Here is a 19,436-nt window from a genome sequence, read left to right on the forward strand (position 1 = left end):
TACAGATACATTAAAAAAATATGAAACTAGACCAACTTCTTACACCATATACAAAAAAACTCAAAATGAATTAAAGACTATAAGACTTGGAACCACAGAACATCTATAAAAAAAAGCAGAGGGAATAAACTCTGACATTACTCTTAGTAGGTTTTTTGTTTGTTTGTTTGTTTGTTTTGATATATCTCTTTGGGCAAGGGAAACAAAAGAAAAAAATAAACAAATGGAATTAAATCAAACTAAAAGGTTTCTCGCCTCACCTGTGGTGGCGCAGTGGATAAAGCATCAACCTGGAAATGCTGAGGTCGCCGGTTCGAAACCCTGGGCTTGCCTGGTCAAGGCACATATGGGAGTTGATGCTTCCTGCTCTTCCCCCTCTTCTCTCTCTATCTCTCTCTCTCTCTCCCTCTCTCTCTCCTTTCTAAAATGAATAAATACAATAAAAATAAAATTAAAAGAAAAAAACAAAGGAAACCATCAGCCAAACAAAAAGACAACCTACTGATTGGAAAAAGATATCCACCAATGATATATCCAATTAGGTGTTTAATATCCAAAATTCATAAAGAACTCACACTACTAACACCAAAATAGTTAACAATTTAATTAAATGATGGTCAGGGGACCTGCATACACACTTCTCCAAACAGGACATGAAGTTGGCTAATAGATATATGAAAATATGCTCAATATTACTAACCATCAGAGAAATGCAAATTGAAACCACAATGTGATATCATGTCACACCAGTCAAAATGGCTATCATCAATAAATCAACAAACAACAAATGTTGGTGAGGATGTGGAGAAAAGGGAACCCTCGTGCACTGTTCTAGGGAATGCACACTGGTGCAGCCACTATGGAAAACAGTATGGAGTTTCCTCAAAAAATTAAACATGGAAATTTTTTATGATCCCATGGTTCTACTTCTGGTACTATTTCTCAAGAAACCTGAAACACTAATTTGGAAAAGCATATTCACCATTATGTTCATTGCAGCATTATTTACAATAGCCTATAAATGGAATTCAACACAAGTGCCCATTGGTAGATGAGTGGAGAAAAAAGAGTGGGATATACACAATGGAATATTACTTGGCTATAAAACATAATGAAATCTTACCATTTCCCACAGTATGGATGAATCTAGAAGGTAATATGTTATGTGAAATAAGTCAGTCAGAAAAGATTAACACCACATGATTTCACTTATATGTGGAATCTAAAAAAATAAACATAATTTAGTAACATTTTTGATAATTAATAATTGATAATATAATAATTTACAGTTTTTAAAATATTAGACCCTCCTGAGAAGTTTTAAAATACTTTGCAATTATTTTTTTTTTTTTTTTTTTTTAATATAATTTTATTTTTTTAATGGGGTGACATCAATAAATCAGGATACATATATTCAAAGATAACAAGTCCAGGTTATCTTGTCGTTCAATTATGTTGCATACCCACCACCCAAAGTCAGATTGTCCTCTGTCACCTTCTATCTTGTTTTCTTTGTGCCCCTCCCCACCCCCTATCCCTCTCCCATTCCCCCCTCCCCCCCCGTAACCACCACACTCTTATAAATGTCTCTTAGTTTCACTATTATGTCCCACCTACGTATGGAATAATACAGTTCCTGTTTTTTTTCTGATTTACTTATTTCGCTTCGTATCATGTTATCAAGATCCCACCATTTTGCTGTAAATGTTCCGATGTCATCATTTCTTATGGCTGAGTAGTATTCCATAGTGTATATGTGCCACATCTTCTTTATCCAGTCATCTATTGATGGGCTTTTTGGTTGTTTCCATGTCCTGGCCACTGTGAACAATGCTGCAATAAACATGGGGCTGCATGTGTCTTTACGTATCAATGTTTCTGAGTTTTTGGGATATATACCCAGTAGAGGGATTGCTGGGTCATAAGGTAGTTCTATTTTCAGTTTTTTGAGGAACCACCATACTTTCTTCCATAATGGTTGTACTACTTTACATTCCCACCAACAGTGTATGAGGGTTCCTTTTTCTCCACAGCCTCTCCAACATTTGCTGTTACCTGACTTGCTAATAACTTAATTGAGATTTGGTTTTGTTTGAAATAAATTCCTTTGATGTGTAGGAGATAAAATTTAAAGAGAGTTAGCTTTTACTTTTTAAAAATTGGTTTTACTAATATGGGTGAGTGGTAGTGATGGAATTTTTTGTATACATGTGTTGGGCAAACAAGTGTGTTAGCCTTGCTTGCTTGTACTTTGCCTGATTCGTGCATGGACACAGGGCAGCACCATGTGTGTACAGTCTACAGCTTGCCCTCAGGACAGCAGACAGTAGATTGCAGATTGACTGCAGCCACTGGGAGGGGCCATTTTTTTGCTATTTTTTACCAAAGAAGGCTTTTTCCCCTGGTCTGTTTGCTCATCAGTCCTGAAAGAGAGAGGGAAGCTGTTTGTTTTCCTTGCCTGCTTGCTCGTCTGCCCTTGCAAGACTCTAATAAACAGTATGGCCCACCATCCTCCGGCTCCACAGTTTCTTTACCATCTGCCCGAATCTAATGTGAACCTGCATGGCCACGGCCACTAGCCTTACAACATGCAATTAGATTTTAATCACATGGATTCACTTTAGTTGTTTTACAAATAAATCTTCTAATGTAATGTTTTCTCCTTAGTATATATAGTCTTTGTATTAAACTTGAGGATGAATAAATTGAATAATCAAGTGAACTTAACTTTAATCTCTGATTAAGTATATTATAATTAAATGTACTTTTAATACTTAAGGAATTAATAACATATGCAGATTTCATACATTAGTACTAAGAACAGATCTTATTTACATACTTTAGAACAGTCTAGTGGCATATTCATTTCTTGGATCTCAATGAAGTAAGGGGATGTTCCTCATACACCCTGGCCAGGATCTACTTGACAATCCCATCTAGGGCCGATGCTTGAGTACTGAGCTATTTTTGGCACCTGAGGCTGACACACTCAGACCAACAGAGCTAGTCTCAGCTTGTGGGCCACACTCAAACCAATTGATCTACTGGCTGCAGGAGTGGAAGAGGGAGAGTTGCGGGGGAAGAGGGGGAGAGAAGGAAATGGTCACTTCTCCTGTGTGCCCTGACTGGGAATCAAACCTGGGATGTCCATATGCCAGTCTGATGCTCTATCTACTGAGCCACTGGCCAGGACCATTTATTTTTATACATAGTTAACAGTCTTGACCTTAAATATATAGGACATGTTATTTGGGAAGGTGGAAAATAAAAGAAATTTTAATTCTGAGAGAGTCAATAATGGGAATTTTTCTTTAATAAGTAAAAAGAAATAGCCTGGATATTTTCAAGTTGTAAATTATTTTATGCAAGACATAATTTTTAAAATTTAAATTTACTTTTTATCTAGTTTATAGTGCTAAATACTATGGATTATTTATGCAGGTACTTAGGGGAATAAGTGGGAAATCAAAATGAATTTCAGTTCAATTTGTTAATAGATATTACATTTCATTTGCAGAATGCATAGTGGCACAGTATATATGTAGATATCTAATCATTATCTACCTATAATAATTATCTGTCCTTTCATCCATTCATGCATCCATTCATTTTCCCATCTAAGGGAGGAGGTTTCACAGGGCATATCAATTTTGGTCTAATTAGGAAAGAAAACACACAGTACTCTACAGAAATGTTAAAATAGAAGTCTTAGGTTATGAGAGGGGAGTGATGATTAAAATGGAAAGAGAAATGTAAGAGGTACCCTAGGGCTGAAGGAGAGGACACAGCAAAGGACAGATTTAGAAGGGGGATTCAAACTTGATTGGAGAACCTGCTGTCACAGCCCACTGGGTGGCTGAAGGTATCACTAGGTAGTTACTGTCAGTGCTACTTCATCATCACCAGGCAAGGCTTGAACAGTCTTCTGGGGCTCAGGTCAATTGAGGCTGACACAGGTGTTGGACCGGAGTCATGTCACTGTTGCAGGTACTGTCAAGAACTGCAAGTTAGAAAAGCTTCCCTCTCTAGGACCATAGCATCCTTTTCTATGTGGCTTGTGCAGGCTGATAGGCAGGACACAAGTGGGTGGCTAGCTCTTCTTAGAATTTATATTTTTCATTGAAGGACAGAGAGAGTGTGAGTGAGAAAGAGAGAGAGAGGGACAGATAGGGACAGACAGGAAGAGAGAGAGATGAGAAGCATCAACTCATAATTGTGGCAATTTAGTTGTTTTTGATTGCTTTCTCATTTGTCCCTTGACTGAAGGGTTTCAGCTGAGCCAGTAACCTCTTGCTCAAGCCAGCAACCGTGGGCTTCAAGCCAGCAACCTTAGGCTCAAGCCAGTGACCATGGGTCATGTCTATGATCCCATGCTCAAGCTGGTGAGCCTGTGCTCAAGCTAGTGACCTTGAGGTTTTGAACCTGGGTCCTCAGAGTCCCAGGTCGATGCTCTATCCATGGTACCACCACCTGGTCAAGTATGTTTTTGTGATTAAAATAAATGATCACACAGTTTTCTAATATCTAAGAAGTTATATTGTTAAAAAAGGAATATACACTTTTAAACAATATAAACCTATTGACAAGCATTTTAAAAAATTGTGTCTAAACTAGACTAATATTGATTGTAATTATCTAGATTGAAAATACAAAATTGTCTTTTAAGTCACCTCAAAAATAAAAAAAGTGGTTTACGCTATATCTTAACTAGGTTATACAAATATGTAAATTAATGTCACAATTGTCAAACACCCTCATTGACCACACTTAAGATGGCTCCTCTGAGCCTTGTTCTTTGGCCTTGTCTTTGGCTTGTCTAGTTTAGTTGCAGCAAGAATCATGCTAAGTCAGTTTCCTTTACCCGAATACCTGATCCCCTTTGATATCTGATCAGATTCCTTATATGCCACCATTGACATGTGATCATCCTGTTTTGCCTTCAGCAAGAATTTTAAGTCAGTTCTCCTAGTAATTTTTTATCTGCTGACTTCACACTGTGATCTTTGGATATGAGTCTCCACTTTCCGTACTGTATTTGGCATTGAGTTTTGTTTCTCTCCTTTATTGTAATAGTCTAGAAACCTGTCAGAATAATCTTAAGTAAAGTCTTTCTTACCACTCTAATGTGTCCAAATAATCTATTCTTAAATACAATTCAATTATGTTTATTGCATTTAGAAAAAAACAGTCATTTCAATTAATCTTCAATATTCACCATATGGTAAGGAATGGATTTGGAATAGGCTATCCATTTAATAAACATTAACTGAAATATAAGATCATTGAGTATCCTGAGGACAAAATTATATACCATCTTCATCAACTATTTGGAATTTATTCTAAATCTCATAATATTATCTAATTAATAATATGCCAATGAGTAGTTTACAATAATTCACTCAAGCTATACAAAAAGTCTGTGTTGAATGAGGTGTTCTATTCATCATTTATTTTGGGCAGAAAACACATGGCAAAGAATTTTCTGGAAAAAATACTGGTTTCTGTCTTTAACTAAAAAACTTTTGGGGAAATTTTAATATTACAGTTGAAATTTATCTAAAGTAAATTATGCATCTCCATATCCCTTCAAACACAGCATATAGGAAATTTTATTGATGACTTTGTCCCACTGTTATAAACATTAGTTACTCGGCAGGTCTGTGAAACAAGGATGTCCGTGGAATTCTCCCAGGCTCCCTGCAACCATCGATAATGGACTCTACTTTTATAGATTTTATGAGTCTATTATATCTTCACATTTTTCTCTTCTGGTATCCTTTACTTGTTTCAGGATTTTCCTCCTTATAATCTGTTGCTTTTCTTCACACATAATTGTCAACTGAATAAGCTTCAGTTTTTCATACATCAGTTTGGAGGCTATATTCCAGGTAGTTAATCTGGAAAATGTATAAATCTGAAAGGAAGAGTAAGTGAGGCATTACAAGCACCCATTAGGAGAATCATAAATGACATCTTACAAATCAGATTTCAGTCTTTCGGTGATAAATGTTGGTAACAGTTTTCATCAGTACATCAATCACTGGTAAAGCTGAAGCCTCAGGTTCAATTCCTTTTCTCTTTTTTTTAAAAAAATGCGTATTCCAGATATTTTGGAAAAAATTTCATTTTTCATTGGAATTTTTACAGCATATGCAGTAGTTACCTGACTTCATTTTTGTAAAAAGTTATACTTGAAAAGTTTATCACTTGGCTTACTGTTCTGCTAGTATTTAATGCTGACCAATTCTTGAACTCTGGGTGACTATGGTCAGTCAGTACAGTGAGTTCATGTATTAAAATTTCTAAAAATGACATTTTATGTATTCTAAATAGTGCTATTGGTTAAACTGGATCATTTATTAAGCTGTAGATTGGGACTCATATAACCAGGATTATCATGCAGCATTGGTTTCTGAGTTTAAATAACTATTAACATAATTTTTTCTTAAAGGTGGCTGATGTTTGCAAAAGAAAGTTGTGCTCCCCAATGACTATATTAATAATAATTCCTAAATAAAATATCTAAACAGTGAAAACAAAATATGAGCTGTCACCATGTGAGGTCCCTAGTAAGCTTCAGTTCAAGTATCTTCTCCTTTAATAGCATTTCTCCATTTCCTGAAAGAGCCCTTTGCCCCATAGTCTCATAGCTCCTTCTGTCAGCTTTTCCCGTATGTACGGTGATTTGTCTTGTTTCCTCTTTATTTTACTTTTACTGAGTATCTTCTCCTTACTACCTTTTAAGATTCTTATAGGCAGTGTTTAATCATCTTTGTATTTCTGGCAATTAGTCTAATGCCTATCTCACAGTGAGCCCTCATAGGAGATATATTTTTTGTGGATGACACTTCAGTAATCAGATTTTTGACATCATTTTAACAACCTTTATCTTGTCTCTCAATAAACTCTCATTAGATAATGACAAAAAATATACGTGCAAGAAAAGGTCATATAGATAGTTTATATAGTAGATGCAGATTTCATGGTTAACAAATATCTAATGTAAATTATGTGTCATAGCCATTTAAAACTCCCAGAAGATGATGTTTATTCATTTGCTTTCTCTCCCATCAAAATTTTTTATATGCAGAATGAGGTAGAATATAGTTAAAAGATCAATTATTATTGAAGTCAATGATAATATAACATTACACTATACTTATCTCCTTTTTGCAAAATGAATATAAAGCCAAATCAATTTTATTGTTATAGAAGTTATGAAATATAAAGACAATTCATTTTTAGATGAATTAACAAATAATTCTATAATCTTGATTTGGAGAATAAATATAGATAATTTAAAGACACTTTTCATTTCAGAAATTTTACTTTTTTGTTTTCTGTGAACACATGGAGCTAACCAATGTGCAGTAGACCAACTCTTTATTCTTTTCACTGAAAATAGTTTGATAGATTATGGTGAATAAAATATTTAATATTTGTTTATTAATTATATTTGCTTTTGAATAAATTATCATTACTTGTCATCTACAAATTTTTTTGTTTAATTAGTGTTTTCTTACCAGCCTAAATAATATTGAATTATGTTGCCACAGATATAATATTGGTTTTTATTTTTATTTAATATGCTGTTTTCTTCACATTTATGAATATATTAATTCTTTTATCAAGCCTGTAGAACTTAAAGACCCTTTGGCAATAATTTTACTGTAGTGTTTAATATTTCATCAATCATTTCAACTAAAATTGTCTCCTGATTAAATAATGGAAGATTCATTGTCTTAGCTATGGCAACATCAACATATTTTTGTCTTCTTATTAGAATTTAAAGAAATAAAAAAAAAATGCCTAGAGACTTGTAGAAAGGTGAAAAAGAATTTAAAAATCCATAACTGTAATGTTAACAATTATAATACTCCCCGCCTTTTTATGTGTGCCAAGCCATGATGACCCCCTCATCTCAAAATGACACCACTCCTTCCACTGCCCACACTGAGGGCCCCTATCATCCAGGACTGGATCACAGGATCCTAACACACTGACAAAGATACACTGGGCTGTTTTACTGAACTTAAATTATGCTTGTGTCAGTGCGCACTCACCATCTTTCAAGTGCATCGACAGGTTAAAAGGAGGGAGCAGGAATATAAGAGAAGCAAAGGAGGAAAGGAGGGAAAAAGAGGAAGACAGAAATAGCCACATCATGGTTCTTGATAGTTTGGGGTTTTCTAGTTTTGTATTCTTCTATATTTCAGGATAGGTCTTAACCTGGGTACTGTGGATACATACCTCTTGTTATAAAATTTTTATTTAGACCATAATTCTTACAGAAAAAGAAGGCTTTGACAAAGACCATAAGGATGGCCAGGATTCAGGTTACAGTCTTCCATTGAAACTAATACTTCATAGATATTTGTATGTATGTGGCTTTCTACAGTTCTCTGAAAATTTTTTATTTATATGATTTTCTATGAAATATATTATAGAAAGAATTCTGTATGTGAGAGTACTTTTCATTTTGAGTTAGCTTCTTCGCAGATAATAATTTAAATCAGAATGCAAAAAAATATATAATAGAGATATACATTCCAGGGCCAGGCGGGCAGTTCTTGGGTCTGAAATTATATCAGTTTGAAAAGACTTGTCATGTTCTTCTTACGTGAAGATAATGGGTGGATGCAGGCAAGACTGATTTACAAGTTTATATATTTTTTTCTGTATATAGTTAATGTTCATTGTGTGCTGAATGAATTACTAAATGCATGAAGTCAAGTAAAGATGTGACAAGATTCTAGGAATGAGACACATTGGTTTGACTCTTGCATAATAAAAATCTGTGGTGTTTGTGTAAAGTTCCAGACAAACTATCAAACAAAATGGAAAAAGCCACACAGATACAGAGAACAGACTGACAGCTGTCAGAGGGGGTTGGGGTTGGGGGTAGGGTGAAAGGATTAAACAAAGGGAAAAAACTTCACAGACATAGACAATAGTATAGGTTTAACACGAGAGTAAAGGGAGGATAAATGGTGATGGAAGGAGACTTGATGTGGGGTGGTGAATGCACATTGCAATATACAGATGAATATATAGAATTGTGCACCTGAAATTATATAATTTTATTAATCAATGTGACCCCAATAAATCCAATAAAAAATTTAAAAATAATATATCTCCTATAAAAAAATAAAATTCCAGATAAGAAACTTCATTTATTAAGCTGCATGAACTATTTAGTATATTTGCTTTAACTTTGTTAAGATTCAATGATTTTTTATAAATATATAATAGTTTAAAATAGATATTTTGATTTATTCAACTGAAAATTTATTGAGGACAAGCTATAACATATTTATTTTAATGTCAGTGATTTGCTAAATTTTGAATATTATAATAGAATTATTTATGAATTGACATATTTATTAATATTATTATCTATAACTTTACTCTTAAATATGTGTAATGATTAAATCTGCAGACCCCCAAAATTGAGAATATAATGAGAAGTCTAATGCTAGTGATTGTGTTTCCCAAATTTGTATTCGTTATGGTATTAAAGGCTTTAATTTTATTTTATTGAATATGTTTTGGCTTCTATACTTTTTATAAAAAGTAAATATGTAAAGTTAAAACATCTTTTACTAGCCATCATATGGAAAAAAGACTAGTAATTTTGTGGAATGTAATGTAGGTTAGCCATTATTCAGAGATTTAAATTTCAAGTGTCAAATCAATATACAAATTGCTATTATGATCATTTTTTAAATGAAAGTTTTCCTAATACCCTTTTATAAGTAGATTTTACAATAAAAATCCCCCAAATTTACCCTTAAATCATTCAATTCTGATATATATTATGATTCAAGAAAAGATTCAAGCAAATGAGACTGAATTACAATGCATCATGGATATTAGATTAGCAGTTTTAAATTCAAGGGTTGGCTAAGAAATTGAGACAAGACTCTTCACAAGATCAGGACAACAAAAACAGCACATTTTAAAAAGATTTTTATATGTTCACCTATCAATTGGTTCAGAAAGGAACATGCTATCTTAGATACCTACTTAGGGACTTAAGGATGTGGAGCAAGGAGTCTATTTGTAAATATACTCATACCACCCTTTTGAAGGAAGTTATTAATAAGGAACAATCATGGAGAACCAGATTGTTGGCCATCAAGTAATCATGAAGTATCATATTAAATAAATCTCAGGAGATATATTATAACTAGGATTTAGTGCAAGTTGTCTCAAAGTCTACAGAATTTCCAGTGGTGTTTAATGTGTGTTGTACAGAGTGAAGGCAGAGTTAATCCAGAATAATTTTGTACAATAAAGTACTTCTGACACTTTTATTCACTTAGTTATTGACTCTTCATGCATTTATGTATCAATGGTGTGTAAATGAACTGAACAAAGTTTCTGAAGGCTGTATAGAATTTCTACCATGAAAGCTGGAATGCCCACTAGTGGGCAGGAGGGACCAGGTTGACCAGTACTACAAAAGTGGGTGGTTTTTATAAAAAGGTTTGCCATCGGGTTTAGGATATAGGTACAGTGATAAGAGCTTAATGCTTTAGGGAAGGAATAGTGATTACTTTTTAATCAGGACATGCAGTGAAAACATTTGAGGACTTCTGGTTGACTAGGTATACACAGTGGGGGGAAAAGTAGGCTTACAATTGTGACTATATGAAATAATTTATTCTTGTATTATTATTTACTAATTATATTATTTTCCATAGAAACAACTAAAAATATTCCTTTGTTTTCACCCTGTATACTCTAGTCTTCTGTTTCTTATTTTTGGAGGGACTCTTTCATCCTTATTATACATCATACTATAGACAGGGTGCTAGAATATGATATCAAATATCAGAAGTAAATGTCGAAATAAGGTTTAACTTGCAATACTTGTCATTGAGAAGCTTTTCTTAAAGAGAAGTTAAGAAATGTGAAGAAGAGAGGTCTTTTTATTTCATTGACCACATTACCAAATATACCAGAGATTAATTAAAATTAATTTAAAACTCTTGTTTGTGAAAAAAAAGGCAAAATAGAATAGTTGGAAAGTCAAAAGTATCCTCAAAGTTAGCATAAAGATTAATTTTTTACGAGACTAAGAGACATGGACAAGAGAGTGGTGGTTACCAGAGGTGGGGGGAGGGAGGACGCAGGAGGGAGGGAGGGAGAGAGTTAGGGGGAGGGGGAGGGGCATAGAGAAAACTAGACAGAGGGTGACAGAGGACAATCTGACTCTGGGTGAGGGGTATGCAACATAATTTAATGACAAGATAACCTAGACATGTTTTCTTTGAATATATGTACCCTGAATTATTAATGTCATCCCATTAACATTAATAAAAATTTATAAAAAAAAGAAAAGAAAAAAAAAAGATTAATTTTTTTATATTATCAGAACTTAGGTCAGGAGTTGAAAAATCCATAAAGATTGAGTAAAGGTAAGATTTCCTTTATTGTAACTTAAGACAATTAAAAATAATTTTATAGCCAAAGTTACAAGAATATTTTTAGATTTTGATGATTAAAATCTAGATTGATCCTCAATGATTATGTCTTACCTTTCACATATATTTCAATAAATAGTAGTAATGTTATGCAGGATTCAACTAAAGGGCATTAATGACAAAGAGCCTTTATTGTACTACATGTAAGTAGGGCATATACTTTTGTTAATATTATTACAGAGGAGGCAGGCTGGGGAGTTGAGGGTTGGGACTTCTCTGCTTTCCTGGTTGTACCTCAGTCTTAGGTAAACCCCATGTCCTTTGGATTTCGCAGTGAGGCTTTCTCAATCACCCACACCTGCAGCAACTCTACCCTGGATACTGCCTGTGTTTTGGCATAACGTGCATGGGACATGTTTCCTTTTCTTCCCTTGCAGTAGGGGGTACTCATGGTCTGGGAGCAGGACCTTTTTTAGTTCTTTTTCTAGAAAGAATGGGCTTCTGGTTTTTCTTTCCTTTTTTTTTTTTTTTTTAAATTTTCCATTCAAGAGTCACAATGGATCATCTTTGGTTGGAACAACTGGGTTTCTGATGTTTTCTCTGAGGGACTTACAGCTTTTGTAGTACAGGGAAGAAAGTTCTGGAAGGGTTTCTTGCTTTTTCATATCTGCAGCCTCATCCCTACTAGATGTGCAGGTCCCTAGAAAGTGTCTTTAAGAGGGGCAAATCCCTTTCATGATTCTGTGTCCCAGGAGTTCTGTAAGTTTGCTGTAGCCACCTTATTATTTAGAACTCCAGTAAGTTTGCTAGGAACTCTTGCCTCCTCTATGGCAGATCCCTGTCCCAAGTGAATCAGTGATCATGGCTTGCCTATACTGGGAAACACTGTCTTTTCTTGCTTTAAATTTCAGTTTTATTACTTAGCCTGTGACCTCAGCTCTCAAGTGAGTTCAACAAAAGTTATATATTTTGTCTGATTACACATCATTTTATCATTAGGTAGGACTGAGAGTTTGTGTTGCTTTTGTATCCTGAATGAAAGCTAGGAGTCCACCAACTTATTATTGCTTTTAAAATTAAAATTATAGAATGACCTAAATATATTTGTTCTGCCAATAATAATGGAGCTCTCCCATTGATGGACTTCCCCACAAGGAAGGCAGCAGAGTATTGTAGTTACAGGATTGTACTAGAGACCGAACCCATCCTTGTGTTCAATTTCTTACATTTTTTACTTTGGCCAAATTTCTTCTGCTTCTCTTCTTAGTTTTCATGTCTATAAATAAAATTGTCATAGAGTTATTCTTAGGGTTAAACAGACTGATGCACTTAGAATCCTGCCTGTCACATGATAGGTAATTCATAAACACGAGGAATGGAACAATAACAGTGTGGTAACATCTCAAACAATAAGTCTATTCCTATAAACTGAAATCTTACTTTCTCTTTACTCTCTCTATATGCTCATACTCATTTAGTAAGTATTATGGGACAGACATTACACTATTATCATCTCTACTTTTAGAAGAATTTTAAACTTATGCTTTTAATTTTCTTCATTGCACTTAATTTAGATAGAATACAAAAAATGTCTAAGATAAACATGTTTTCTGAAAAATAAGAATAGGGCAATTCTTTATGTAGATTTTCAAGACTTTTATTTCTGTTTTATTTTATGAAATTGAAATTGCAATTTTATGGTGAAAATATTGGCAATTTTATATGGAATGTACTAATATGTTTAAAGGCTTTTTAAAATTTTTATTTTTTATTTAGAGGGAGGCAGGGAGAGAAAGACAAAGGGATGGGAACATTTAGCTGTTCCTGTGTGTGTCCTGTTTATTTTCTGAGTATATGATATTTACATTAGCATTCTTAAACAGGATATAATTTTATTCTTTGCTATGTATGTTTTTGTTTATTTTTAAATAAAATTAAGTATAGTTTAGTAGCTAATTAAATTATATGTCACCCTGTCATTTTATTTGATGTCTTGAATGTTATTCCTGTTAACTCTCCATGTATTACATTTGACATTGGTAATAGATTTTTTTTGTTAGATCACTCAGAATTACTGATTTATTCTGAAAGCATACAGTTTGTTAAGAAAAAAGTTAAGCAAGGAAAGAGAAGTTTCAATAGTGACTCAACAGGATTGTATTAGCACTGAAGACCATGAATCTCCATACCACACACTTAGGCTATCAAAACACAGAGTACCCTGGGAGGCAGAGTATACTGTTTCATGGTTAGGATGCAAAGTTAAAATGGATGCATTTAAGTGCACTCTAATTCAGGGCAGAGGTGGAGGTATAATTAAGAAATACTTTTATTTTTTTTTTCTTTTCCAAGTAACAGGAGGGGAGATAGAGAAGCAGGCTCCTGCATGTACTCCAACCAGGATCCACTCGGCAGCCCTTATCTAGGGCCGATGCTCTGCCCATCTAGGGCGATGCTCATAACAGAGCTATTTATATTTTTAGCACCTGACGCAGAGTCTCCATGGAGCTATCCTCAGCACTTGGGCCAGTGTGTCCTGGGCCATGGCTTTGGGAGGGTTAGAGAGAGAGAGAGAGAGAGAGAGAGAGAGAGAGAGAGAGAGAGAGAGAGAGAGAAAAGGGAGAAAGAGAAAAGCAGATGGTCACCTCTCCTGTGTTCTCTGACCGGGAATTGAACACAGGACATCTGCCCTCCGGGCGACACTCTACCACTGAACCAACAGGCCTGGGCCAAGAAATACTTTTGATTAATTTGAACCTAAACTTTAAAAAATATATATCAATTTAATTTTATACATTGAAATTTAATCTTTAAAAATAAACTGGCAGAGCAGCAGAGTGTAATTATTTATATGTAAAAGAACTACTTGAATGTGAACTAGAATTTGAATGTTCAATATATTTGTTCAAAATGCTTAGGTATAGCTAATGAAAAATGCTATAAAATATGTCTGCTTAAAAAGAAGAAACCCAAAACGTAATGGATAGGTAATTTAGAAGTTAATCTACTTCAGATTCCACCAAATGGAAGGACCTCATCCTATGCCGAAACCCTAAAGACTATTAGTTTTCTTTCTTGGAAGGTAGTCTGCATCTTGCTTGTCAGTTCTGGGTCATTTTTGCATCTAATTCCAGCCATCGGTGAAGGGGAAGTGAGAGCAATGGAGCGAGTGTGTGCTCTGCCTCTGTACGCTAGTCCTCCTCTCTCTCATCCATTCATTCATCCATGTGCAGCTAACAGCCAAAGTTCCTATCAGACGCTGAATTTAGAAATGGACATTAAAAATCCCTGCCCTTGCAAAGTGAGCAAGTAAAACAGTCAGCCAGTATGATCAATGCTATGAAGGAAATACGTCCAGAGTTGTCACAGATGCTAACAGAGGATTTCTGCTCTCAGCAGTGGGGTTGAGTGTCAAGAAATCTTCAAAGAAGAAAAGACCTTTGTCTAGAGTACCTGTTTCTGATACAGACAGGAGTATGATGGCTTGACACAGAAGAGCAGCATGAGTCTCAAAGATTGTAAGTGGCATGCAGATCGAAGTGAATGGAAGTGACATTCAGATGTTTAAAGAAGACAGTTATTGTACCCATCCATTTTCTTTTTTCCAGACTAAACAGATCTATCCTTAGTTGTTTTTTTAAAATTATGTGTTTGTTTTCCTAGATACATTTATTAACTTCATCTGTGGCAGTTTATCAAAAAAAAAAATTGTGGGCTTTAAACAGGGCAATCAATATATCCCGCCTATCCAGAGTGTCTTCAGTTTATCTGTGCAAAGAGCTTTACCTGTATTCTAAAAACCTAACGATGATACAAATGAGGTAGCATGCTAAGACTAGTACACCATAAAGTCCAAATATCCTACCACATTTTATTTTCTGATTATGTAGATATTGCTATTAGTGTTATTTTTAATGGAGATTTAATAATATTAACTGTTGGTCAAATAAGTTTGTAAATTGATATATATGTTTGCTCGCTTATAGTTTACATTGTGTGTGGGGGACAGGCTGTAAGCAGGCAGGTTGGTTATAGCCTGAGGCTTAGTTTTAAGACTATGCTTTTCCCCACACCCTTGACTGTTGCATGATGTGGGTGTTGCACTCTTATGAGGAATCCCCATTATGCCTCAGATAAGTGACTTTGTATAAGAGACTTCCTTGTTTGTGTATTGGATTAATGGTTTTGATTTCTATACTATAAAGTGGGGCAGACCGGGAGCTTGCTCTCTCTCGATTCCTGCTATCACCATTGCAGGGGCCTCCCTGATCCCCTGCCCTTCATGGGAAAAGCAGGTTTTCTACTTTTCCCTTGTCTTTTCTTGTGGCTTGCCTGTCTTGGTGAGACACCAATAAACAGAATGGCTCACCATCCTCCGACTCCGCCATTTCTTTACCGTCCACCCAAATCCAATGGGAGCCTGCATGTGAATGGCCACGATGGTGGCTCCTGGACATACATGAACTATGATTGGTGGGTGAAAATTCTTTTTTTTTTTTTTTTTTTTTTTTTTGTATTTTTCTGAAGCTGGAAACGAGGAGGCAGTCAGACAGACTCCCGCATGTGCCCGACCGGGATCCACCCGGCACGCCCACCAGGGGGCGATGCTCTGCCCATCCGGGGCATCACTCTGTTGGGACCAGAGCCACTTTAGCGCCTGGGGCAGAGGCCAATGAGCTATCCCCAGTGCCCGGGCCTTCCTCTGCTCCAATGGAGTCTCGGCTGCGGGAGGGGAAGAGAGAGACAGAGAGGAAGGAGAGGGGGAGGGGTGGAGAAGCAGATGGGCACTTCTCCTGTGTGCCATGGCCGGGAATTGAATCCGGGACTTCCGCACGCCAGGCCGATGCTCTACCACTGAGCCAACTGGCCAGGGCTGGGTGAAAATTCTTAAAACCAAATTGAAAAACATGTAAATTATATACCATTTTCTACATGAATCTCCTAATGTCATTCTGCAGGATAACGTTAAGCAGACATTCAGCAGCATGCATCTATTATTTTATTGTATTTCTCACCTGGTACACATCAACCATCTATCTGGACAGCAGAGAACTTGACACCTTTGTTTCAGTGTGCAGTGCTTCTGTCATGGCAAAACATAAAGACTCAGAAAATAGTAGGTAGTTGAGAAAAGAGAGGGAAGTCAGATGAGAAAACTCATGCTCTAGTGATAAGCAAATTCCAAAGAGCTGAGTAGCTGCTGGGAATTTATACCAGCATTAGTGATAGGTCATTTAACTTTATCCTTCATCACGTTGGAAAATGAAAGAAGGTAGTCATTGAATGCCGGAGTTTACAGTAAACCCAGAATTGACCATTAGCTTCTGGCTTTTTAAGATCTCATCTGCCTGCCTCTTGAATAGCCAAGTCAGAGTAGATATTTAAATAGCCTTTATACATATATTAGACAATATTTTTTTCTGCTTGCTAAACAGGAAAAGCTTATATATATTTACCCATATAAGAAAACAAATCACATGCATAGCACAATTCTCAAAACATATGTTTTCTATGTCCCTTATTTGGTAGCTAATTGTTTATCAGTAGTCAGTGTAGCTGAGTGGTTGGAGGCAAGGGCCTAGCTGCTTCCTAATATGTACACTGAGTTCACTGCTTTGTGCCTTAAGCATATTGCTTAATCTTCCTGGGTCCCAGTTATAGATTAAAAAATATACCCTGGCCGGTGGCTCAGTAGATAGAGCATTGGCCTGGCGTATGGACATCCTGGGTTTGATTCCTGGTCAGGGCACACAGGAGAGGCAACCATTTGCTTCTCTCCCTGCTCCCTTTCCCTCTCTGCTTCTCTCCCTCTTCTCCTCTTGCAGCCAGTGCCTCAATTGGTTCCAGTGTGGCCCTGGGTGCTGTGGATAACTCTAATGGAGTATATCAGCCTCAGGCACTAAAAATAGCTCAGTACTGGAGCATTGGCTCAAGATGGGATTGCTGAATGAATCCTTGTTGGGGTGCATGCAGGAGTCTGCCTCACTATCTCTCCTCCTCTCACATAAATAATAATAATAATAATAATAATATAACATTTCCAGTTTACTGAGTTACCATTTTTGATTAGGTATATAAAAAAGATAAAACTCTCCTAGGCACATATGAAAGTTTAAGTATTTGAAACTATTATTGTATATTGACTTGCTTGACTATTTAATTTCTGCATGTGTTAACCTTCCCTTCTTAATGAGGTACATGGCCAGTATGGGAAAGGACAGTGGTGGTTTTGTGGCCTCAGCACACATGTGCATGGTGTTCCTTTTATGCGTGGGCTGGCTTAGAACCTTGCTTTGCTAATTAGTAAAAACAAAAACAAATTATAGTCTGATGATGTGAATGAATTATTGGTTACCTGCCTGATGGGATCCCACTTGCCTGTTTTAGCTTTTTCTGTCTGTGCTTTGATATCATATTTAAGAAATTATTTCAAGACCAATGTCAAGAATTCTTTTCCCTGTGTTTTCCTCAAGTAATTTACCCTTTCAGGTCTTACTTTAAGTTTTAAAGCATTTTGAGTTGATTTTTGTGTATGGTATAAGATAAAGGTTCAATTTCATTATTTTGCATGTGGGTATCTAATTTTCTCAGCACCATTTGTTGAAGCAATTATTCTTTCCCCATTATGTGTGCTTGGCAGCCTTGTTGAAATCAGTTGACTATATACGTATGGCTTTATTTCTGGGCTCTGTATTCTGTACCTTTGGTATATTTGTCTTTATGCCAGGATCATACTTTTTGAATCACTGTAACTTTGTGATATGTTTTGAAATTAGGAAGTGTGATGTCTTGCTTTGTTCTTCATTTTCAAGATTATTTTGGTGGTTTAGGGTTTTATGTGCTTTATATTCATGAGTTTAATGTAATTACATAAGTCATTTGGAATGATTCTGCAGTGGAGATCTGTCTTTTATTCCCCATTTATTTATTTGTTCAGCCATTTATTTTTGTTTGTATGAACTCACAAACATTTATCTTACAATTTCAGCTCTAATCCAATATGGCTTTACTTATTTTGTTGCTCAAATTGTTTCAGCCTCTGTGTCCCTGAGATATAATCCCATCATTGTGTGTCTTTGTTCACTTGTTTTGTTTTGCATTTAGAACATCTTTACATTCTAGCCCTATAAGAAGCTCCAGAAACACCAGACTTAGCTTTTATATTTCTCACTCTAGTATTGGAATCAGCCATTTAGCCAAAGATCTCTGGTTCCCTTTACTGGAGAATTTGGAAACTAAGAAGTTCTTGGCATTAGGTGTGCTTGTTATACCATGTCAAGTTGTTACAACATATTATAATGCATGTAGACTTTTCAATAATAGCTGTTCTACCTGTAAAAATTAAGCATTGATATAAACTAAATTTATACACTTATATTCAGATTTTTCTTCAATAATGTAAAACACAAGTTTTCATTCACAAAAAGTTGAACAGTAACATGCTTACTAATATTACAGCAAGAGAAATACATGTATATCAAATAGATGTTATTAATAACATCATTACTAATAAATTTAGTGAGAAAAATTCTATACCATTAAAAATAAAAAATGGAATATTTTAAAACATTTTGTTTATTTCATACTTCTAAATATCCATTTTATATGTATTTTATAATGTGCAAAATATATTATTATAGTTGTATCTCGGTGGACATTATGAACATATGTTTACATTTTAACCTGATATGCTTAGTTTTATACATTAATATTTATGGCAAATAATTTTTGTGTTTTTTTTTTATTTTTTACCCCTTCTTTTGGAGCTATTGCTGACAGTTTTACTTCAGTTATACTAAATAAAAATGCTTTAAACTTCAATGAAAATGAGAATCCAGTGGGATGGTTATTAAATATGCAGTTTCTGATTTAGTATGTGCATGTTTTCTATTGCTTTTATTTTTAATTTCTGTTTATTCTCAAATTGTACTTGTTTTATTTTAGGTTTAATTTAAATTTTCCATTGTACTTCCCATCTGTTCATACAAATTGTACATCTTTTTACCA

The 19,436-nt window shown here is 35.1% G+C and overlaps 1 pseudogene; it reads right to left on the bottom strand.

Moving 5' to 3' along the window:
- Nucleotides 1–5,734: 5,734 nt before the first annotated feature.
- LOC136392133 (E3 ubiquitin-protein ligase ZNF598-like) overlaps nucleotides 5,735–19,436 on the bottom strand; it is a 47,563-nt pseudogene continuing 33,861 nt past the window's right edge.

Source organism: Saccopteryx leptura, chromosome 2 (assembly GCF_036850995.1).
Source record: "Saccopteryx leptura isolate mSacLep1 chromosome 2, mSacLep1_pri_phased_curated, whole genome shotgun sequence".
NCBI classification, from domain to species: Eukaryota; Metazoa; Chordata; class Mammalia; order Chiroptera; family Emballonuridae; genus Saccopteryx; species Saccopteryx leptura.